The sequence below is a fragment of the Dermacentor andersoni genome, chromosome 2, assembly GCF_023375885.2.
Source record: "Dermacentor andersoni chromosome 2, qqDerAnde1_hic_scaffold, whole genome shotgun sequence".
NCBI lineage: Eukaryota > Metazoa > Arthropoda > Arachnida > Ixodida > Ixodidae > Dermacentor > Dermacentor andersoni.
Window position 1 is genome coordinate 121,499,946 of NC_092815.1, and position 24,417 is coordinate 121,524,362.

Sequence of the window (24,417 nt, forward strand, 5' to 3'; positions counted from 1 at the left end):
AAATTCGCGGAACGTCGGCGTTAAAAAATATTTCAGCGGCTCCTTGTTGTGCGTTTTGTCATCTGGTTCAGTAGCGCCGGGTATATACTGAAAATCAGCTAAAATGTGCAAACTTCCATCTTCTAACTCATTTTAATTCACAACGCACAATGATGCCGTGAAGGGAGAATATAGTGCTAAAACGAATCAAACCTCTGTCACTGCGCCGTTGATATCGCACACAAAACAAGTGAAAGTAACAGGAAGCCATGAAATGAGAATATGCGACTAAATTACTTCACCAGGAAGGAGCAAACCCGATTTTGATTGCTTAACGTTGAGACTAAGAAATATGAGCCACTCCTGATCTCTCGGTATTGTCAAGACAGCATACCAACCGCATGAATCACCGCTAAAATCTTACCGGCAAAGGAAGTGACTGCTATGGGCACATCCGGCAGCTTAGACCTGGTCCTCTTCGTTCGAAGATGCCGCAATCGTGAATGCCCTCCTAAAACCACATAATGTGTAATACCCATTTGTGGCAGGCACACGGTCACAAGAAGTTATGCATGACGAATTCCCGCTTCAGCTGTCGGAAAAAAAAGCAACAACAACGACGACAACGAAGACAAGACCAAGAGAAATTACGCTTTATTGAGCCGTGTTTCCCGGCAGCAACAACAACAACAACGACAATGACGACAACACTGTTTTTTCCCTTCTGCCGATCGTGTCGTGCCTTTGTTTTACCGCCTGCTTCTTCCAGAGTTTTGAGCAATCATTATGACACTCTGTGTCAAATTATGATCCCTCGGGAGGCGATAACTATGGAGGCAAAACGCGTTAACGCGGCTTGAATCGACAAGGCGGACAGACGCTGGCACAGCTGTCAGATGAATGGGGCGCGGCCCGTTTCTGCATCCCGCCATCACGCCCTGTACCTCCCCCTTCTCCCTTCTCTCTTTTCTCCCTTGAGCGTGTGTAAAAAGCTTGTGGATAAGGCGAACGTCGCCGGCAAGCAATTACGCAGCGCCTCTGACAGGCGTAACTTGGGAAGCCGCGTCTGAGGAGCCATATACTTCACGTGCGCACAATCTGATCAGTTTGCTTTTGCCGTCCCAACGTTCTCGCATCACTCTGTTGATGATACTCATTAGCACCAAGAGTGATTGAAGGAGCCGATGCAGCTTTGGCTGACTTGAGTAGCGGCAACAGCAAAAGAAGAAAGAAGATAAAGAACTAGCAGTCGGAGCACGAAAGTTGGGCAAAGGCAAAGTTAGCTAAATGTCTTGGATGGAAATGAATATATCTTTCAGCGCGTGTGTGCTGTATTGAAATAAGTCATTCGTCATCGGTATCGCTTTGGCCACTACCGAAGTTACAAAGGGTACTGATAAAGGCCTCTTCATCAGCGCTTGTTTTGTCTAGGCTAAGTTTCACGAACGCACCCGGCGGCAAAAGAGTAACAACACTGAAGTGTCGGCGCAAGCAAAGTAGAACACGGTTCCACAAGCGCCACTGCGCATGCGCAGCCCAACCACAGGTATGTAAATTTCTCCAGCACCAATTCGTATCCTAGGGAGCACGCGCATCTCTTCTCGCCGTTCTTTTCATAATTGTAAAAGTAAAGTAGATGTGAGGGTCGCACGCACACATGCATGTATACGCACGCGCACACGCACGCACAAATATGTGCGCAAGTACAAAATTTGGATGCGGCTACGTTTGTCTATGGCCACAATTTTTTTTTTGTTTCTTTGTTTGTTTTTCATGAAAAAGGTAATTTCATTTTACTTTGGCATAATCAAATAAAGAAACTAGCGCAACAGCAGCGAATGTGCTGAACCTTCTATTGATGATTATAGAAAGTTCCCAGCGCTCGCCCTTTCTTCTGCGGCTCTTATTTCGAAATGGGTAGTGTGCAGAAAGCATCATTAATGGCAGAAAAAAAGAAAGAACGGTAGATGGCCGCATCAATAAATTAAACAGAAAAAAAATCAAATATTATAGGAATGTTGCGCTTTCTATACAAGCGCTACGCCTCGCACATAGATTGTACATGCGGGGTGATAATTGTTTTTGGGTTTTACACAATTTTAAATATGACTTGTGGTGGACAGCATATTTTTTTCCCTTGAGATCGAATATTCAAAGATGCTGACATTATATGCACGACAAAATGATACATAAAGTGAAATAACTGATGAAAATTTAATAAATACCTTTTAATTATTTCCTCTATGACTCATTGCAATTTACGAATTGTAGCTGGTTAGATTTCAGTAGCGATCCACAAGGAACAAGTATGAGGACTGGTTTTGAGATATGCGCCATCAAACTCATTGAAAAAAAAATTCACTGTTGTTCAACTTACATTTTTTTACAAAACGCTCTTTTTTGCATTAAAGCACAAAAATAACTGAATTGAAATTCCCATGAATTTGTCGTACATATTGCCAATGAATGTCCCAAAACTGACGTCATTCATAGAATTCAATATAAGTGAATAAGCCTTGCAAGCTCACTGGCTATGATTCGAAAATTGCAAAACGTGCCTTAAAGTAATTAAGTAGGAAGTTAATTAGGGAATGTATGCTATTTATTCGAATATGTGTTTAGATGTTTTGTGAAAGTAACGTCCCCGTCTTAGAATGTTCCACCTGAAGGAATGCAATCCTCTAATCTGCAATAGGTGATTTTTAAATATTCCGTAAAACTTAAGACGGATCAAAGGGTATAAGGATACAGTATCTTCTAAGAAATTATGCAGGAACCGACGTACGGAAAATTCTGTTGAAAATAATTGAGAGCAGTGCAAGCGTGCTCGCCACCTCCTCGATCCTTTGTGGAAAAGGATCATGATGGCGAGCAGCGCACTACGCTAACAAAGGACAGAAGAACCAAAATGGTAAGAGCACACATCGTTTCCGTCTCAGTTATTCTGTACTTTGTTGGTGTAGTGCGCCGCGCGTCACCATAACCTAACTTCCGAATCACCCGCATAACCACCCTGTGAAGAACTTACTGCGCAGACCAGAAGCCCCTATGATGTATCGCCTATGCACAGCGTGCATTGCTAATTAGGACTGGACTCGTCGCAGCGCCTTTGTGCGTGACCTGTAAGACTCACGGCAAGGTTTGCAATCGCTGCAAAGCTCAATTATTCTAAGCGCTTCAGTGTCGAGACGCCCCAAAGGCTTGTGTGGACGACACGTCTCTGTGGTGATACACAACACCGTGTAGCAGACTCGTTTGATGGCTTTGTGTTGGTGAAATGTGCGGGCTGGCGCCGCATTATGTGCGGGATGGCCCACAAGCTACGGACTTGCACACGTTTTGCATCGCTGTGAGTGTCGCTTTGTTTAGCCGCCCCTAGCTGTACTTTGAATTATGGTGCCCTAAATGACTCACCTATCTATTTGAGGGTTCTTAAACACTGCTGGAAGGCAGTGCTGGGGTGGAGCGATTTCCGCAATTCCCGCAAAGCTATATATGTTACCGCGTTCAGCAGACACCATTTCCCTACTGTCCTTTATCATCATAATCCTGAGCATATTGTTACGTCCACTTCAGGACGAAAGCCTCTCCCAGCGATCCCCAATTAACCCGTTCTTGCGTTGGCTGTTTCCAACTTGTGCTTGCACATTTCCTAATTTTATCAGCCTCCCCAATTTTCAGCCATCTTCGATTGTGTTGCTATTCCATTGGCATCCATTTTGTAACTCTAATATTCCACTGGCTATCTTTCTTGCACATTAAATGGCCTGCCCAGCCCCATGTCTTTTTCTCGTAATGTCAACTAGAATATCGGCTACCATCGTTAGTTCTCTGATTAACGCCCATTCACTTCCTGTTACTTAACGTTGCCCTTAAGATTTTTTGTTCCATTGCATTTTGCGCGGTTCTGAACTTGTTCTGAAGCTCACTTGTCAACCTCAAAGTTTGTGTCCCATATATTAGTACCGGTAGAATGCAATGAATGTGCACTTTCTTTTTAACGACAGCGGTAAGCTCCTAGTCATGATTTGGTAATGCATGCCGTATTTGCTTCCGCCAATTTTTATTGTTCTTTGATTTTCCTTCTCATCCTTCTGAAATCACCCAAGTTAGGCTTTCATTCATTTACTCTATATTATCCTAATCTTGCTGCTCTAAACCTGCATATTTCTTAGCGTCCCACTCGGCCTACGGGAAACGAAACGGTGTGCGGTGAGCGGTGTGTAGAACATTAGTCGTGGCATCGGATATGACCTGTATTGAGCCCGCCGATGAGTCACAGTAAAAGCAGTTTCCGCTTGCACACGTCTATATTCGGACGAGCCCTCCTGCCCCCATGCCCGGAACGCTGCAAATCAAGAGACAGAGAGCAGGCGTAAGCATGATACGCCCCGCAGGCTGAAACGTTCTACGTCGTCCTTTCCAACGGAAGCGCGCTATACAGATGCGGCAATTTCGTCTTTCAGTTCCGGCCGTTTCGACGAGCCTATTACCGCCGTCGCATCCACCTCCGTTTTTCATTTCCATTCCAGGGGCCATTCGGCATTCAAGATTTTTATGCTTTGCACTTAAATTTACGTTTGCGTTCGAGTGCTCGTGCTTTTTTTTTTCTTTTTCTAGTTTTTCTGTGCTTCTCAATTTATCACCAGGCCATCATCCCGTGCTTGCAAGAAGTGAGCGAGGCATTACTCGGGATAAGGGAGCGCGGTGAGCCTATGCGTCATTGCTGTTGAGAGCATTTTAGGTAAAGCGTGGGACGGCTGTGGCTGCACTCGTTTTATGCTCTCCGTATGTGATCGTAAAGCACCTGAAGTGCTATTCACGGGGCGTGCATCATGTGTAATATATCTATTCGTCAGTTATGGGGCCTCAATGCAAGCGTGATATATAGCCATCGCTGTTGCTTTTATTCTCACATATTCTCTGGCTGGGTACGCTGTAATTGGTGTCGTTGCCTAAGCTGTCTCACCAGACACATTTCAAGATGTTTTTATTGTTGACGAGTTTGCTAAAAAAAATCAAATTTCACTTATGCAACACTTTATCTTCTTTTATTGGATAGTACTAAAGAGCCCGAATAAATACAATATTGTAGAAGATGTAAAGGTACTTGTTCAGCGCAAGATAATGTATTGCAAAAAAAAAAAAGAAAAAAAAACGTCCTTGTGGTCAGGTCGCAGGCTCCAAACGCACATTATCGGATGATTCTTAACTTATCCATCCGCCGTAACGGCTTAGTGGTCATGGCGTGGAGCTGCTAAGCACTAGATTGGTGGATCGAATCCCGGCCGCGGTGGCCAATTTTCTATAAGTGTGAAATTGAAATATGCCCGCGTAATGTTTATTGAATACGCGTTCACTTAACGCAAAACAAAGACCTAAAAAGTTGGTTAACACCCTACCTATTCCAACCGTTGCGAAGCGTTCTTCCATATCTGTATACGGAGCGCTTAGAGGATATCTTCAGCGAGTAAATAATGTGAAGGTTTGTGAACACGATTACTGACGCTAGGCGCTAGCTAATTTTGCCAAGTATTTTACTCAACGTATTTCTTTCTCTCATTATCATTCACATTGTTTCCTGTTACCCACTTGAGTGCATTGATTATTTGACGTACTTCAAGTAATCATATTTTTTTTTTGTGGGACGTAGGATAGTCAGGGACGCAAGTGCAAAATGGAGCCGTTATGAAATGCACGAAGTGCATCAAGTGAAATGAAATCTTACTTTACGCTGACTGATCTGTGAGATTCAAGCAGGCGTACGTACAATATTTTTAGCACAATTGCACACCACTATTTCACCCTCACTCTAATGAGGTAAGATGAAAGCAGGAACGCTGAAACTCAATGCATGAGGTTTCTTCGCGTCCGTTGATTCATTGTTCATTTTCCCACAACGAGTTCTTGACAAAAGCGCGAGAACAGAGAGCGATGAGCGCGGCTACGAGAAACACACCACTGGTGCGGGAAGAAGCCAACAAAGAGCTTATTCTCCCGTTTTTATTGGTGGCTTACTTGTCTTATCTCTTATTGACGTCTTCGCTTGCATTAAGTCAGGAACGACGATAAAGAACCGAAGAAAAACCACTGCCGGATATGAAATTTAAAAGGGTAAAATGCGGCACTTCTTAAAGCTATACTCCTTTTTCGTTATTTTCCATACTCAGTAATATCTCTGATGCCGACAACACAAGAACATACTAAATGTCTTGGAAAAGGAGCGCCAAAGCAAGACCCCCGACGTAAAGGCAAATCGTGGCGGCGCGAGCTCGCCAATATCGCTTGAGGGGTGCATAAATTGCGCGTCTCCCGGTTTGTACCCGGCAGTTCCATCTCTTGGTTCTGCGGCTCCAAGAATGTGTGGCGTTAGTTGAGAGCGCTTCTAACCGGAACTGGTGCGTTGTAGTGTACAGACTGCTTCACCTGCTCTAAGAAATAGAGGTATAAAAGGGACGCTGTCGGTAAAGATAGGTCGGGGAAAGTAAACCTGCTTTCCCTAACGCTTGCTAGTTCAGTTTCCTTACCTTACTTTCTGAGCCAACACAGCCTTTTTCTTGTTTTTTGCCATTTTCTGACATCTTACAATATTCCCACTTGTGGGTTGTAAACTTGATGACGTATGGTGTGATTTAATACAATTGCCTTCTTGGAACCTTGGAGAGTAGTTTAATATATCCCGCTTGAAAGATAAAACACCTCACTTACCTTTGAAATACAGCTTTAACATCCTAAATCTTTTTCTTGAACCGGTATCTATACTCCCATCTGGAAATCAACAAAGAAGGAGTCTTGTAAAAAAGAAGACTTTTTTCAGGCAGTCAGGATATAGATGCGTGATTACCTTAGATAATTAAGGTCAGTGAGTCGAGAAGAAATCGAAACGTGACTGGGGACGTGGATTTTTGATTAGTGCTTTATTGCCTGAACGCTCTCTTATGCACTCGTGCCATCATCCGTTACTAATCGTCTCATATTTTATTATTTGTGAAGTGGCCAGCCGGCACAGTAGTTTCCAAGATGTCTATTCCCATCCGTGCCCGTGAAAATCGCCTTCGGGAAGAGAAACGCGGATGGGCGAGGCAGCGGCAGAAGGAGACCACCGATGACGAGCAGGTCGCCAACGCTAAAAGTTTGTGCGATGCCCGTCGGGACCCCAAATACCGCGAGGAGGGAAAGCGCTAGACATCGACGCAGCTACACCGGAGTCGTGTGCAACCGGCGCGTCGACTCTCGAGCCGGCGGCGTTGCAATATCGATTTCCTGGTCTACGCGAACCTCTACGCACGGAGAAAAAAAACGTAAACCTTCGCCGCACAAATACTCGAACTGACGTCAAATTTACCAGGGAAGTTCCTGTAAACAATGTAAATCACGGCATTTGAAAAGAATGCTAGGTACATTTCGGTTTGGGTGAGAATGGCAGCCGGGCCTCCGGAGTGTGAGATGAGCACGCTTCCCCGACGCCACGGCGGCTCCACGGTTCTGGTTGACTAAATGTGTGCCTAGTTTGTGTGCCATTGCGCACGTCACGTCACAGCCATCTGGCTGAGTAAACGTGTGGCCTAGTGCATGCGTAGATGGGCATGTGACGGCGCAGCCAATGTGAAGGAAGTGCCGCCACGCCATGAGTGCGTAAAATGAGTCTATTAGAAGGTCGCAGGTTTACCCGAAAGGCGAAACATCGATTCACTAGCAAATTAGTGGAAAGCTATACACAGTAAGGATAGTAGTTCTATAGGCCGTATAAACTTGTCAACATAGGTACACTAAGTTAACAAGCATGGTGTCATGGGCTGTTGTACCCGGCGGCCGTTCAGGGGGGCAGATGCCACACCTGCGACATGCAGTTGTCACGCCTCCATTCGTCACACCTGCCAGCAGCCCAAATTGGCCTGTCCACGCCGGAGTGAAGGTGGGTGCAAGGTTACAACATTGCACGCCTGTCAGCAGTCCAAATTGGCATGACCACGTCGGAAAACGGAGTCAGCGTGCGTTCCCCCTACTTTCCTTGTTTGTGCTCAGTGATGTACCTGCGTTTCCGATACCTGCGGCGGCCTGAAAGGGGCAACCAGCTCACCGACGCCGGGATTGGTCAGCTGACGCCATCTGTCTCCTGACACCGGATTGGTGGAAACTATAAACAATGACGACGCAGGCAAAAAAAGCGGATCCGGATGGTTGAAGGCAGAACACTCGGAAACAGTGTGACTCGGACATGCCAAGACGCTACCATAGTGTGCTCGGATAGTTTGAGCCGTTTTGTAATCTCAACTATGTACCTTTCTGAGTATATTCCTTTTTTCTTCATTCACTTAACCGTTGCAACCCTTTCTCCGGGTGCCGGGCAGCGTTTTTACAATTGCTTGTAGGCACAACGGGGCGTGGCGTTTTTGACGGCGCTCGACGTTTCTGCGCAATCGCGAGTAAGAGCGGGCGCGAGAGAGAAAACCTGGGGGCTTTTGCTCCTTGAATATATGACTCAGCCTAGACACTACGGCGGAGGTTTCTTAGAGCGCATTGTAATCGTTTGTCCCCTAGACATGCCGGCATTGCGGAGTGCGCTCGAGTTGGTTTATACGCTCCGCCGCTGGCTGCCCGCGCGGTGGGCCAGTGGGCGCGGACGCAGCTTAGTGATCGCTGTGTCTGAAGGGACAATGTTCTGACTGGTGTTGTATAAGTCTTGGGTCGCTTTTTTCGTCGCGACGATAGATCGGATTTTTTACAAGCACTGCTCCAGGAGGCCACATGTACCAGGCAAACGGAGGCCTCAGGAAAGCACCTGAGGTTATATTAAAGCAGGCGGCGCAGGATCTCCGGAGCACCCAAGCGGTAGCGGGGGGATCAAAGCTGGAAGCAGGGCGGCCCGTGGGTTGGGGCCGCAGAGGCTGAAGCGTGCCAGGGGTTGTTCGCATAAAAAAAAAATTGGCTGTTTGCGAAATTGGACAGCCGATCTTATAATCCCCTGGCACGCGCAGGCCTCTGCGAGCCCCTACCGACGGACCAGTCCGGCTTCTAGCTTTGATGTCCCCGTTGCCGCTTTGATGTCCTTGAGGCGCCCCCAATAATGCGAAATAATGACACGTTGTTTTCATTAGTAAAAACATGATCGAATAAATATAATTGCGTCGAGCCACCGCCGACTTGCGATGCTAAATTCAGCACTACCGCGCCCCGCGTCTTCTGCCGGCGCGCCTAGGGACAAGCGCATACAACGCGCGCCAAGAAATTCTTCCGCTTTAGCTAGGCAGAGTCGTATTTTCAAGGAACAAAACTCCCCACATTTCCTCTCTCGCACCCGCTCTTACTCGCGCATGCGCGCAAACGTCCGTCGTCTCCGCAAGTGCCACGCCCCGCTGTACCTACTAGCAATTGGAAATACGCATCCGAGACCTCAGAGAGTGCAACGTAATGCAAACGCATTTTTCTTGCATTTATCGCTAAATCGCCACTGAATTTCGCTTTGTCACTGGACAGCGGTTCCTACACAGGGACATATACCTTGTGACACAAGTCAGCGTCAGAGATGTTGGTTGATGAGTGGTACATACCAACTGGCACATGCCTAGTTACCAACGTAACATCAAAGATATTTATTGAAGAGCGGCCACACCTACCGGCACATTTTAAGTGAACCAATTTGTTATCAGAGGTTCCTTGGACAGCATGACATAGGTACTGTGTGCCACATCATAATTGGCAAAGGTGGTCTGACGGTTTGTTTCGAACCCGGTTCTCTCAGCAAAGTAGGTTGTTGCGCTACCCATTTGACCATGGATTACCTAGTCACCAAGGTTGGCAGAGTGATGGTTAGACACACAGATAAGTAAGCTCAGAGACATATACACAGACTGCCCTTGGAAAGTGGATGAAGTGCCCTAAAGTGCTAATCATATTAAAATACGGTATGCAGTGTCTCCAAACAGCATAGTGGGTGGTGATGGATGCTGTAGTGGAGAGTTCTCGATTAATTTGTAGCACCTGAGGCTTTTCAACGCGCATCAAAAAAAGTGCGTACACGAGCGTTTTTTCATTGCATTCCCATCGGAGTGTGGCAGCTGCGAACGGGAACTAACTCGCGATTTCGTACTCTAAAGGGCCAAGCCATAGCCACTATAGCCATCACGGGGGGAAAACCTTGAATGCACTTTCCACGCAAATAATTCTTCGTGCCATATTGCATTAAGTAAAATAATATTATTAGCAAGGAATATAATATAAATATTGACAATAACATGGATAATTAAACATAAATATACAACTGTGGTTATGATGCAGTCTCTGCAGAAACCATTATCCTGACGTTAGCCCCTAGAAATAGTCTGTCCTGAATATGAAGAGGACACACGCAAAAAATGATGGAAACAAAATATAAACAGCCTGGGCATATTCCGTGTTCGCTGTTTAGGCAACCGCCAGAAAATGCTATATCACACTTCGGTGACACGCCAGTAGTGGCCGCGCATCATCCGCCACCGACATCTACTGTGGGCGAACAAAAAGAAACATATCCGTATGCAATTAAAAATACTTGTATGCCATTTATGAACAATCCTAACACTTGTGAGACGGTATACTGACAGCTCAAACACTACACAGTGCATGTCAGAGCAGTTATACCGCACTTAAGATGCCTCTCTCCCATTAATACAAGGGCTATACGGTTTTCCTCAAGAGATGTGGCGGGTGAAGACCCCGTCAAGCCTTTTGTGGATTTTAGTCGTGGCCACAGCACTTTGTGCTTGTTATAATTGTACCATAATATCAAAATAAAATGAAATAAAATAAACTTATTTTTTTCTTATTTTGAAAAAAGAAAAACAATCTCACACTGAGAAAGAAAGGTAAAACAAACGGTACCACACTAAGAAAGTTGCTCTAGATTGCGCTGTCGCCCTCTAAAGACGAACCCTTTTTTAACGAAGGAAAAAAATAAGACAAGCAGGAAAGCAAATCATGTTCCATCAAAAGGTTCTCCGCGTACAAAACTTTAAAGTATACGTAAATAAAGAGGAGAAATAGAAGAGGATGAAAGAGTAGTTTCTCGTATAAACCTGAAGGCGGGGAGGTAAGCACGCTTTACATTTATTAATGTGGGCAATTTTCTATGTTTTACTCCAGCCACCAGGAGGCTCTTTGTCAACATGAGCCGACAACGCGTTAAAACCATTGAAAAACTAAACAAAAGCAAAGTAATGGCTCTGCGTGGCAGCGCTTTCGTGAAAGTCGAGAGATGAGACGCCCGTATATAATGAGGAAAGGCGTTCATCGATAACCTTTAACTAACGGCTCCGCGAGACTGCATTAATGATGTGGAAAGCGCTAAGGAGTAGAAAGATGAGAGTGAAAAGAAGAAGAATATTAGAAAAAGACCTGGGGGCGCACACACGAAGAAGAATACGAATTATCCCAGAGCGTTATTTGCACGCCAGTCCTCGTCGCCTGGTGGGTGCTGCTTATTATACGCATGGACAGCGCGATGTTTATTTTTTACGCACGTGCCCACTTACTCAACTTGCATCCGCTCTCACATTCTGTCTAGTCCTTGCCCCTAAGCTCAAAAATGTAACACTGATAGACTGCAGGTTTCAAGACCTAACTGCAACCTTTTCGACGACGGGAGATGGCACTTGCTCAAATTGTGCCTTTGTGGCATAAATTCAATAGGCTTATTTGTGCCTCTGCATACGCTTGTAAAATACAACAAAAAAGTGTAAGAAAGGAAAAGTGCACGCACATAATAAAGATGAAGGAACAGAGGGGCGAATAAATATCTTTGCGATAAACTCCTTTGCGGCCTATCGGCACGATCTCATACGTAGCCATTCAAAAGAAATGTTGGGTTTGTTCTGATGGCGTTCCATTTCTTCGTTACGAGACGGTGTCAACTACAGAGCTATTGTTGCTTTAGAATTTCTCAGCAGGAAGGTGTTTTGTATCAAGCCAAACACGTGAAACAATACGGGGTTGCTCGAACAACCAATGTGTCACTGAGGACTTCCATCGAGCTTTCGAATTAGGAAGACAATGGAAATAGAAATAACATGTACGCTCGTTATTGTGGAGATACTTTTTCGTAACGTCACTTCATTAGCAAGCTTAATGTGCCATGCTGTGTACGTTTTCTTTAATGTCTTGGCAAGTGCCAAAATGCTTAGCAAACAGAGTATCTGCGGTAGCAAACATTGCCCAATGTGTCCACTGTTCTGCATCCACCCTCTCTGAGCTTTTATACTTCACGTGAGCCATTAGAGAACAAAGTATGCACTGTATCACCAGTCAACTGGAAGTTCCTTATTTTATCATTAAGCTAGTTGCCGGCAGCAGTATTTCTATAAGAAACTAAAATGTTATAATGAATGCAGAGTGTACGCGAGAGTGTTTACAATCTCTTAAGAAAGGCACAACGACCAGAGGCCGAAAGCCCGTGTCGTTCTAGTGACAGCGGCACTCAAAAATGCCCGGCTACTGCTACAGGGCATTTTTATCATGTATTACTTTTATATTAAGCCGCGGCTGTCTTCCAGGAAAGGTGATCGTGTAAAAGTTGGGTGCTTTTGTAAGTGATGCGTTTGAAACTGTGGCGCAATAAATGCGAAGTGGCCTATTTTAAAGGAAAACAAAGGCGATGAACCGTGTTTGAAAGTTCGCCGATTTCTTGACGTATGCTGAAACTATTAAGCTGCAACGTATCCTCCACTATATAAATGCTGCTTTTATAAAGTACTTTATTCTCAGTATTCCGGCTCATAGGTGTCTCAATCTGTCATTAAAAAGTAAACTTTTATTGTTCGAGCTTTTCCGTGGAACCTTTTAAGAGAGTGCATCAAATCTGCATGCGAAATAGGCTGTGGCAGACTGTTTAAGAAAGGGCGAAGAGCGGTTTATTCATCGTAGAAATGCAAACTGCAGAATTTTATTTCAAATAACCTTTTGCCACATACTATCACAGCAGCAAAAGCACATCTCACTTTATGGAATGTTACAGTGGTAGGAAATGGCGGCAAGTAAATCAGAAAAAAAGCTTTAAGGGTAAGCGACAGGCAGTGCCACATGCTGCTCACCGTAAGTAGCACTGACTAAGCTCTGCCGAAGAAAAAATATTACTCAAAGCGTCGGCGGGAGCGAAATGGCAAGAACATTGTTCTCAGATTGAATAGAGCGAGGGGGATCGAAGACCACTCTATCTGCGCTTGCACAGTGAACTGTCAGTTCTTGCAGAAAGTGGATTCAGCTCCACAGCAATAAAATGCACAATAGCAGGCAGAACGGTGGTGTAGTAAAAAACTGAACAAATTGCCCAGTACCTATTTTCTGTTCTCGTTAGACTAACTGCATGCATTACCTACGAAGATGTAAGAGGGAGACGAGGCAGTTCACAAAAGCAAGAACAACAACAAAAGAGAAGCGATACCGAAACCACAACAATGAGAAAAATGAGACCTAATTCGTCCTCTGTCTTTTTACCAATGTCACTTTTCACGAATTTTCTCTGACAGATTTGATGTCCCTCAAGCAGAGCGACGTTAAATTGGTTGTTTCAGCGACTGTACATTAATTGTAAGGTGAACGCGAAAAGTAAGCGAAGCAGCAAGCGTTATTTTGTGGTATTTATATTTTTTATGCTCAAGGTTCAAATGGCCCATTGAGCGAAAAAGCCGGCGTCTGTAGCAGCGAAACGGAGCCTAAATTCCAATTGGTTGCGACGCTACATCACGAGCCCACCGCCACGGAGCAGAGTGGGCGAATCGGAACACCTACTGCTGCACTGGCGGGTCAAGATTGCTGGGTGGCGTATCACCGCTATTTGTTACGCCAGCTTGTAAAAGCACCGGAAGTTCAACCGCTTGTCCCGGAATCTGGTGTTTGCGGCACTTCTGAATGCAGGCAAATGAAGTAGTGTCCCGCTACGGCTATTTTTCTCGCTGCATTTATTGGCGTATTATTTTAATATCATTTGCTTCTGTTCGCTGAGCAAGACAAGATAGCATGGAGCAGCTACAGACGCAAGTAACGTTTTCCTGAATATTCTGTGATTCGAAGGCGGCACTGCCGTCTCTACTGCCGTCTTTACTGTCAACAGCTAATATTTCACATTGCAGTGACGTTACACCATATAAGTGATGCAAGCCATGAAATAACCTTCCAGTGGCTTTCAATTCACTTCGGGATTATCGGCGATGAATGGGCCGATAAAGCTGGCTGCTCAGCCCATACCGAGGAGCACCACGTACCAATTCCACTTTCTAGAACTCACGCAGCACGGAAGCTCCGAAAAAAAGAATTTTACACCATCGAAAGGACCTAACGTCACAGAAGAAGGCCGTGCAAGCACTATTGCGCTTTTTGCGATCTAGCGGTCTTTGTGAACGTCTTTAACTGGAGCGCTTTGTGTGTGTGTGTGTGTCTCCGTGTGTGCGTGTTTTTTTAACGCTTTCCTCTCCGTCCTCTTTCTGACCCCTATCTCCCATCCACAGTGTAGGGTAGCACACCGGAGACTGATATCTGGTTAACCTCCCGGCCTTTCCTCTTCATCTCTCTCTCGCTCTCTCTTGCCTGAATGCACCTTTTAAGAGGAAAACATATACACATCAGCCTCACGTCCTTCTCATAGGGCGCCTTTGTGTCAGAGATGTTTATACATGTCATCGCGGTTTTATGCTGTAACTGTTTTAAAGCGCTGCTCTTAGGCACCCATTCCTGCGGTGGGCGTCGGCGTTCCCGGCGTAACAGACCGAACGAGCACAGCGAAAGATGAGAGGGAGCGCGGCGCGCAGCGGGAATGAAAAAAGAGTCCTCTCGCCTCCGCCAGAGCTCTCTTCGCTCTCGTGGGGGCTAGAGCGAAGAAAGAGCAAGGAGTAAAGCGGACAAGGAGATTATAGTGAAAGCATAAGGCGGAAAGCGGAGGAAGAGTGGAGGGCAGACGGCCTGCGCATGCGCTGATTTGCCAGCGGGAACGGCGATCAGCCGCGTGGGCGATCTCATCTGCGCTTCGGAATGGTGGGGAGGTGGGGGCGCAAAGTGGCGTGAGGTGGAGAGGGCTACCCTCGCCTGCGGCGTCAGCTGCTGAGGCCAGTCCACGTCACCAGTGAGAGACGGAGATCATTGCTCCTGCAAGGGGTGACGGCAAGGGCCTTCTATTAAGGCTGGATGTGACGCTCATTTGGGTGTCGTCACCGCTGACATTGGTGGAACGATTTCCCCACAAAGAAGGGGCGCTCTCGTCGTTGGTAGTACGAAAGCGTGAGAAGCAAAACGCAGTGCCGCGCAAGTCGGACTGTGAGGTGACGACGGCTACGATATGGCGCCATAGTAGCACGCGTCATGTGCGTGGAAACAAAGTGCTGTATGAGCAGAGGTCTGACTGCGGTTGTTGCTCTAAATCACATGCACGCGTCAGCCACGTGCTGCCTCTCGCGATCTCCCGATTAGCGAGGAAGTCGCGCCACACTTCGCTCCCTTTGGAATGTGCCGCACAAGACAGGTTGTTGGCGCCAGAGACACTACTCAAAGCGTTATCTGCTTAATGTACATTGTGTACCTATATAATCATAATACAAAATATTGACACGCTAAAGGCAAACACGTATAGAGCTACGCTCAAATTTCGCAGTAGGGAGCATCGTAATTGTCGGTGAATTTTTTTCTTTGATGAGTCTTCCTCCTCCTTGCGGGCTTCTGCAAATTTGATTTAGAATTCTCGGCCCATCCGTAGATTTTTCTACACATGTAAGCTCTATCGAAGAAAATGTGTTACCGTTGATAAAAGGGAGGTCTTGGTTATGTCCGAGAGTTGTGGGACAGCCCTTAATCATGATGATCATCAATTATCATCATCAGCCTGGCTACGCCCCCTGCAGGGCAAAGGCCTCTCCCATACTTCTCCAACTACCCCGGTCATGTGCTAATTGTGGCCATGTTGTCCCTGCAGCCTTCTTAATCTCATCCGTCCACGTAACTTTCTGCCGCCCCCTGCTACGCTTCCCTTCTCTTGGTATCCAGTCCGTAACCCTTAATGACCATCGGTTATCTTCGCTCATTATTACATGCCCTGCCCATGCCCATTTATTATTCTTGATTTCAACTGAGATGTCATTACCTCGCGTTTGTTCCCGCACCCAATCTGTTCTCTTCTTATCCCCCCTCCCCCTTAATGTTACACCCATCACTCTTCTTTCCATAGCTCGTTGCGTCGTCCTCGATTTATGTACAACCCTTTTCGTAAGCCTCCAGGTTTCTGCCCCGTAGGTGAGAACTGGTAAGACGCAGCTGTGATGTGAAGTCTTTGGCACCCCCTTTCTTGTGGATTAAGATTATGTTGGCATTCTTCCAAGATTCCGGTACGCTCGAGGTCATGAGGCATTGCGTATACAGGGTGGCCAGTTTTTCTAGAACAATCGGCCCACTATCTTTCAACAAATCTGCTGTTACCTGATCCTTCCCAGCTGCCTTACTCATAGGAAAATATGCTGTCACTAGAATGCAAACTACTGAAGCTTGAAGTCCACCCTAGCATGCCAGTACATGTGCGCTCTTAGCGCCTCAGGAAAGAGAAATGATTAGTTGAGTTTACATGAGCGGTCGAGACCACATGAAACAGCAACTCTTTGGTGGCGGGCTGTGCTTTATTGGGCAGTTTCCTTTAATTGTTTCTTTTTTTGCCTCTTTAAGTTGTAAATCGCTAAACACCGCATTCGAAAAGGCAGGAAACACAAGCACTGGAAAGAGAATGTCCGTATCTCGTGAGGTAAAATAAACCCAAAGCGTTCAGGCAACGCATTTCGCCTTCACATACGTTGCAAACATCTTAATAGTGAGATAAATCGTGAGCTACACTGTTAGTACGTTGCTGCAGTCCTCACCTCACTCATAGACAAATATAACTATTACTCAAAGCATCTCATGGTAGGGGCCAGGAAGACTTAATTGCAGTAGTTCATTTCATCTTCAAATGCGGCGAGATACATGTATAAATCTAATACGTATCTCTTTGGTTGTAAATCCGCATGCGCCCCTGCTTTTATTCTAACGTTTGCTACATATAAAGAAAGAACGAAAAAACTAGCCAGGCGTCCCTCTCTCATACCGACCCGCTTCACATGCAGTACTTGTCCCCATGCATTACTACAGCCATTACGGCAAATCCAAGCATTTACGTTAAGTGCTCTCTCGATCAGGTCTAACTCGTTCTCATTTCGAAGATGGCAGCCAGCTTGCCTTGACAGACAGGTCAACCGCCTCCGTCTAAGGGCGGCTTGTAAATTAATCCTAGACGCAGGGGCAGGCCCATTGTATAGCTCCCAGCAACGTACAAAGACAGCCAAACAAGTGTTTGCAATGGATCTGGAAAAACCTTTGTTCCTTGTCAGCTTAGTAATCAGACCAAGAAAAGCAGCGAACACCGCTGGCTTTTTCCCTTCTTTTCTTTCTCTCGGCACATTTGCGTGGCTGCAAGGGAAAGGACCCAAATAAAGAGTCTATAACAGCGGAATTGCGAGTCCGACCTGCAATGCTAAGCACTGAACCAAGGAGAGGTAAGAAAACACTATCACGAGAACTGAGTGAAGCACATGAGCCAAGACAGGAATAAAAAAAAAAAAAACAGAGCAAGGTCAGAAGGATAACTAATGCCAAAAAGGGAGCAGTTGAACTGGGCAGAGAACAGGGGCTTTTGTCGAAAGCGGCCAAGAAACACTCGTATTGCGAGTACTGATGGGATTTACAGAGGTTGAAGCGCGTCGTTTGAACGATACAGTGAATATTCGTGTTGGAGAGTAAGTGGCATTTGTAAAGGCATTACATAAGGCAAACAGTGTGCAGAAGCGGAAGTACAACATATATAATCCTGCACTCTCGCACACGCTTGATACATTTCGGAGAGCCATTACCCTACATGAGCAGTCCGTACATCTGTAGTAGAACAGCAGACAGTGCAGAAAATTGCCGCCATCGTTACAAGACGCACGGAGAGTCTAGAGAAAGGAGGAAAAGGAGCAAGTAAAATGTCCATGAGCTGAACGAAATATGCACGTACTGAATGTATTTTCCAGACTCCCTGTACCAATGACTGCATGTGGCGCCGATGATTTAGACAACTTCCTGGCCGTCATCGACAATCTCTTTCGTGACCTCGCCACTTTCCGGGTGGTGAAAGTGAAAGTAGTGATGATGTTTCCATAGGCAGGGTTAGCCTAACAGACTTGGCAGGCTATTTCGCAGCCTGAGCGCCTCTTTCTTTGCCAAATATGTCCCCTTGTGTCCATCAGTCTCCTCTTTCGCAGAAACGAGAGAAGAATGCATGTCACTTTCTTGAATACCATACGCGGTAAATCCGAGAAGAGTTCCCTTGGATACGTTCGTGAGGAAAACCTCTTCTTCTCATGCTGTCAAGATGTGTCGTCCTTTATTAACATTAGCGGTTGCAAGAACAGAATAAATTTTAGATGTCGCTCACTTGGTTGCACTCGGCACAAGATCGAGAAGCAGTACCGCTAACTGAACATCCATGCAGGCGTTTAGGCCGATCCTGTTCATACTCGGTATAGGAAGGTGGCGTCTGTGCGGCTAAATCTCTTTATGACGCAGTGCTGTTGCGGTGATTTCCAAAGCGAACGGAAGTGTTAAAGAATAGCCTCTTTAGCAGGATGGTCATTCTCTGGAGCTCTCACCTTTATTTGCCTTGAAAAAGTTTCATTAGCGAGGACATCTACTCTTTCGTTGCCAATGATACCAACATGCGAAACTATCCAGCGATACTTTGCCTTGACACTTTTTTTAGCGATTTATTTCAGTGATTCCACTGAATAACGACAGAACCTGCTTGGAGGCACGCCACGAAACAGCTGCCAACTTGGGGCCCTGATTAAGATTACTTCCTGCACGGCTCCGATCGTCAGTTTGTGAAAAGGAGCAACAATAGGGGCCCGCTCTGTTGCATTCGAAGGGAGTAAGTGGTTTAAACGGCCAGACTAAGCAACATCGAGAGGAAGTATTCAATATGCAGCTGCACTACTGTCAGAATCAACGCTGGGAGATCTGTCCATGTGTACAGGGACGCTCGAACACCCAAAAGCGGGCCTCTGAGGAAGGTATCAACCTCTTGGACGGTCACTCAGGAATATTACAGTCGCAAATGACATCCTGAAGGAACCAGGATGAAACATGTCGTTCTTTGGATTCGGACTCTTTAGGTCGAGGACACCTACGTTGTTTAATGGAGCCTGTGTGTGGGATCGGTGCCTCGTGTTCAGTGTTCTGAGTTGGGCTTTTCTAGGGACGGACTCACCCAGTCGGAGTAGTTCGGTCAGCAGCACTTGGCATTCCCGGAGATGTGGCGGTAGGGAATGGGCCTCGTGTATAACTTACTTTCTCAAATCTGCCTGCGGAATGCCAAAAAAAGCGAGTGTAGACTTTCTTACGTATTATATTTAGGCGTTCACAATGGGTCTCTAACGAGCATGTCTGCGGCAGTTGACAAAGGATCCGGTTAGTCCCTAGAGTGTTCTGTAGTTTTAGCGTCGAGCTTTGGTGGCTGCCGCAGTGCGTGCCGGCGATTAGCTGGAGTGCAGAAGGCCGCTGCAGTGACACTTCTGATGCATAATCCGCAGCTCGTCGCTATAAGAATCTGCTGTCCAGGATGACACCAGGAAACCTGCCACAGGAAGTCGGATTGAATGACTTCCCAAGTTCAACTGCAGCCACATAGCCTTCCGTCTTAGTCCAGAGAAGAGCATAAAGACGTGCTGCTATTGACTGATCAAGTGTGTAGGAATAGTCTGTATAGAATAAATTGTTCTTGCGAAATACGTGCTACACACTTGTGACTTTATCCTGAGATCCAGATAGAAATTTTCGCATATCTTGATATTCTGAGCGGAAGGCAGCTGCAGCCTACAGCATTTGGGCGAACTCACTTATGAATTTCACTAATGAAGATTATTGCGAAACTAGCATGACAAACTTTCTGGGACAAAACGGCATTATCGCCGCCTGGAAATAAAGAAGCATATCATGTTTTTCTGTAGAGAAAAATTTTCGCTAGTTTGGACATACTTCAGTGGTGGCAGATGTTACTGTACATGGTAATCTGTAACTGCATGAATGAACAAAAAGTTGTTCTTTACCGCTTCATGCATCTGTGCGATGTTTTTCGAATAGTTGAACAGCAGGGATTTTGCCGAGGCCAGATACTGGGGAATAACGTCCTTTCCACTTATTGTACTGTCAACTTTGGCCGCTGCTGATTGGCTGCAGCTGAACCATAGAAAAGGTAACCGGTATCGGGTCACATACCTTCTCCTCGCTGGTACTCCAGCCCAGCCAATGAGCACCTCAGTAGCCTTCGAAATGGACATGTCCAATTTACAGAGTGCCCTACGCGGCCATGGTAATCCACGCGGCCATCAGCCGCCGCAAACTGTTCGGCACCTCGGAATCGTTTCTTCGCCCTCACGCCAACTGAAAGGGTAGCTTTTGATGAACAACGACGCTGGGATGATTTCGTACACCGTATTCTCCCCCACGAGAGATCATGAGGAACGAAGGAATTCTTCCATGCATGACAGTCGTCGGGTCACTGATTGTAAACATAGCAGACGTGAGCAAGATGCGGTGCCTCTGTGCGGCTGCAACCTCGTTATGCTGTAATTATTCTGGTGTATTGTTACCTGTGAGCACATAAATTGCGGCGGTGTGCCCATGAGTTTGTCGCACTGCTCCGAAGGCGACGTGAAGAGTGTTTGAGTTTAAAAGATCCCCAAAACAAAGGACCCAGGGTTACGGTTGTAGCGATAGGCCTACTTGTGCATAAAGCAGCCGATCTCCTGAAAACGACTGCGTCCGTCATTGAACTTGCAGGTTACGGAGTAGTTCAACGGGTTTCGGTTTGTAGAAGGTTGATGTAGCCTTCATGTTTACCCTGCAACAAGCGTTCCACAAACTCTGCTGGTAGAAGCATCAGCATTGCACCCGTTATTCACTGCTGCGCATTGTGATGTGCGGAGTGTTGATACGCTACCACACAGTATCGAAAATTTGTCTTGCTGAAACTGTCCCTTAATGTGAACGCGGTGAACGTTAGTCTATTCCTGCAGTGTATTGTATAAGTGCATACACTGCATAAATGTATTGCAGTGTATTGCATGAATGTCGGAAACCAAGAATGCTTTCTTAGTACCCGCATACCTTACGATTACTTTGGAGCTTTCGTGTAAGAAAATTGTCTACGCGCTATTATACCATGCATACTGCTAAAAATAAAAAACATTTATTCATCCTATTCCCGTTATAGTATGTTTTGTTGCGAAGTGAAGGTGACATATAGCGAAGACCACACAGTGTATTGCCTAAATGAGTGTTACGGCTAGCTCATGCACGGTCAAATTTTAAATAAAGAAATCATTTTGTGGAGCATGCATGTTAGTATCATTATTTCTTGTCTTGTTTGGGATAAATCGGTATGCACAACGCCTGCTTTGCTGCCTAGCAGAAGGTTTAGAAAATGTGGAAACAGAACCTTAGTGCTGTCTGTAATTATAGTGGCGAAAGATGACACTTGTTTGTTTCACCCGTGACCTATGATTTCACCTTAACAATGCCAGATGGAGCCACGTTTCTGTTACAGAGTATTCTACACGTTGTGCTAGTTGCTGCAGTAGGTGGCCGCATACAGGCAAGTAACACACTCGAGCGCAGTATTAAAACGTGTCCACTACGAAATATGAGTCTGAACTAAACAGCCGTTTAGCCAGAAATGTCATGCGTTGCTCGTGACCCGTCTGTATATGGATATGGTCTGTACATGGTCTTTATATGGTCTCTAAATGGTCTAGAAAGTCGCCACCAAGCTAATAACAGTTGTGGGAAGCTGGGCGCTCCCACTCCCTGTCGTCTAGGTAGTTTGTTGGAACTTTCTAGGAACGTGTAATAACGCGTTATTAAAATCGTTATTACTTTCGTTAATAAATGTTCGTGTAAGTCACCCCAGATCAAGGTCAGAAACAGTTTTTCTGGTGTCAGTAGACAATGACATACTTCGCATTTAATCCTGTCATGCCCAACGTATCATATAAGCTACTCTGTTCTATAGAAACGTCTAATTTCTGATTTAAGGATGGGAGACTTAACACGCAGCATATATAGTAGCGTTTTTGATGTGCTATAGGGAGTTCTTAGTGGCCAACAGTCTAGAAGACCAAATAATAAATAAATCATTACTATAATAATTAGGCTTTAATTAGAATATAACTTATTTGTCATTATTTTTGGTAAAGTACGGGCTTCAAGGCCGGAAATAAAGGTAACAAGTTCTTCGAATTTTCGTATCGTGGAACTGTGTTTGGGCATTGCAGGACTAAAATTATTGGCACATCTTTGCCAATCCGGCAACTGCTACACCAAAGAATGCGAAGTTATATAAAGAAGCTCTCGCACCTTTTAAGGAGCCCTAGGGGTCTGTTTTGCCACTGTCCTTAATGGACCGGAGACTTTGCAAATGCTTCTCTATAGCCGATGCATTTCTCTCGCTATACGCGAGCATTTGCAAACGTTTCATTATATCCATGGTTAGCACCTTTACTTTGTCCGCTATATCCGACGCTTATATAGCTGCATGGTGTGAAGGCTCTATACCGACGGCGACTGTAAGTTCTTGCCAATGCCCATGATCATGCATACAGTCGCTTCGGGGCTCCGATGCAGGTAACATTCCTGGTTGTTTGATTGACATTTGACACAGACCACGCACCACACGCTGCCACCGGCTTTCACAGGCGTCTAGCAAAAACCATTGCCAAATTCCCCAGACCATATTTTTTTTACACTCTTAAAAATGAATAAGGCTTAACTCGGCCGATTACTCACACGCTAACACCTTTTGCACCCGTAAATGTGTATGAGAATATAAATCGGCGTGTAATTCACACCCTTACACGTTTCCTGGGTGTAAGGGCATAAGCTATAGACTCATTTGCAACCTTATTCACTTCGGCGTGTAGGTTATAGTACAGTGTATAACAGGTTGACTGTAAAACTGAGTATCTGTGATTGAATGACTTCCATGATCAGTAGAGCACAAAAATACTTGTATCGAAAAAGCTGGTCGCTCTTGTTTGAGCAAGTGTCCGTAATTTGTTTTCTGCCAATGCACGCCACATTGCCATTTAAATGTGGTTCTAAAACCTTTTTTCTTAATCCACGGAGAAAACACAGCGCCAGACGTTACGTTGCGCAACAAGTTAATCATTTAAAGAGCTTGATGTTCTAAATCGCCTTTTCTGGGCGACTTAGACTGGGCGACTTCAAACGCCAAGTTTCTTCCACACGCATTGAAAGAAATGCGGAAACGAACGCCAACGAATGCTTAAATGAGTCACTATAACTTGTGTGGATCCGCTTCTGACAGCTCCAGCAGGCAGCGCCAGACAAGGCGGACGCCTTTGATTACCAATTTTGTTGGAAACGTCGCAAGTATGTTAGATATAGAGCGAATAAATCAGGCGCGCGAAAGGAACGTTTTTGTTCGAGCTGCGCTTCTGCGATCGGTATGAATTGCAATTGTCTCGACAAGGAAGTGCAGATAACTCCGATATGTCCGTTTTATTTTTCATGAATTTGACAGTACTTAGCAGCGTGTGTCAACGACAATTAGTTTCGTAGCCAAAATAATTAAACTTGTCAGAAAGCGCCACGTTTGGTCTTTATGTTGTACATTACTACATCCGCACCATTGTAGCAGTGCAGCTCTAATATGAGTAACCAACTTTTAAACTGGTTTTAGCTTACATCTTGCGTTCCGCGCATTACGGCCCTGGTTGCTTTTGTGCCGAAAAACCCGACGCAAGAGCAACTAACCGATGTTTCCCAAGTTTAAAACTTTCTCAAATTAAAAAAAAAAAAAAAACATTTCGTTGACTGCAAATAGCCGTTACTGTACCCCCTTCCTCTTTGTTACAACTATTCATTCATTCATTCATTCATTCATTCATTCATTCATTCATTCATTCTTTATTTACAACATATTTTACAAAATGCGCAAGCATTACTGGACCCATAGCCATTGGCTAGTCCCGTGTCCACAGTGAACTTAGGATATAAAACGCAGCACACGAGCACACAAACTATGTTCTTGTGGTCGCGGTTTTAATAACTGACCCTTCCAGATGTGCCCTTTACTTATGCAGCTCGATGATACCTGTCGCTTTCACGGACGATTATTTACTTATTTACCGGGAACAAGACACATGCCCATCCTCAGGCGTTCAGGCAGGCACTATCACGCCAGGAAACTCGAGCGTTGCGTCGTAATATGTGGTCATTTGTGCGAGATTGAGGGGGCAGTGGCTGACGTAAATCGAGGCGGCAGAGCCGGCGTTGCCACTGCGGCGGCAGCGCCACCGCGCAACCCAATCTCCCGGAGGGTGCAGTGACCCTGGGAAGAGT

The 24,417-nt window shown here is 45.6% G+C and overlaps 1 long non-coding RNA gene across 2 annotated transcripts in view; it reads right to left on the reverse strand.

Annotated features, from left to right (window-relative positions):
• Nucleotides 1-24,417, reverse strand: part of LOC140215950 (uncharacterized) — a 530,759-nt gene that overhangs the window by 167,488 nt on the left and 338,854 nt on the right. Inside the window, exons 3-4 of one of the 2 annotated variants that reach the window (XR_011892559.1) lie at nucleotides 6,688-6,747; nucleotides 409-490 (exon numbers count right to left, since the gene is read on the reverse strand). This is a non-coding gene — a long non-coding RNA (uncharacterized lncRNA). Of the gene's footprint in view, nucleotides 1-408; nucleotides 491-6,687; nucleotides 6,748-24,417 lie in introns of those variants that run through there. The other variant, XR_011892558.1, reaches the window with a different exon arrangement.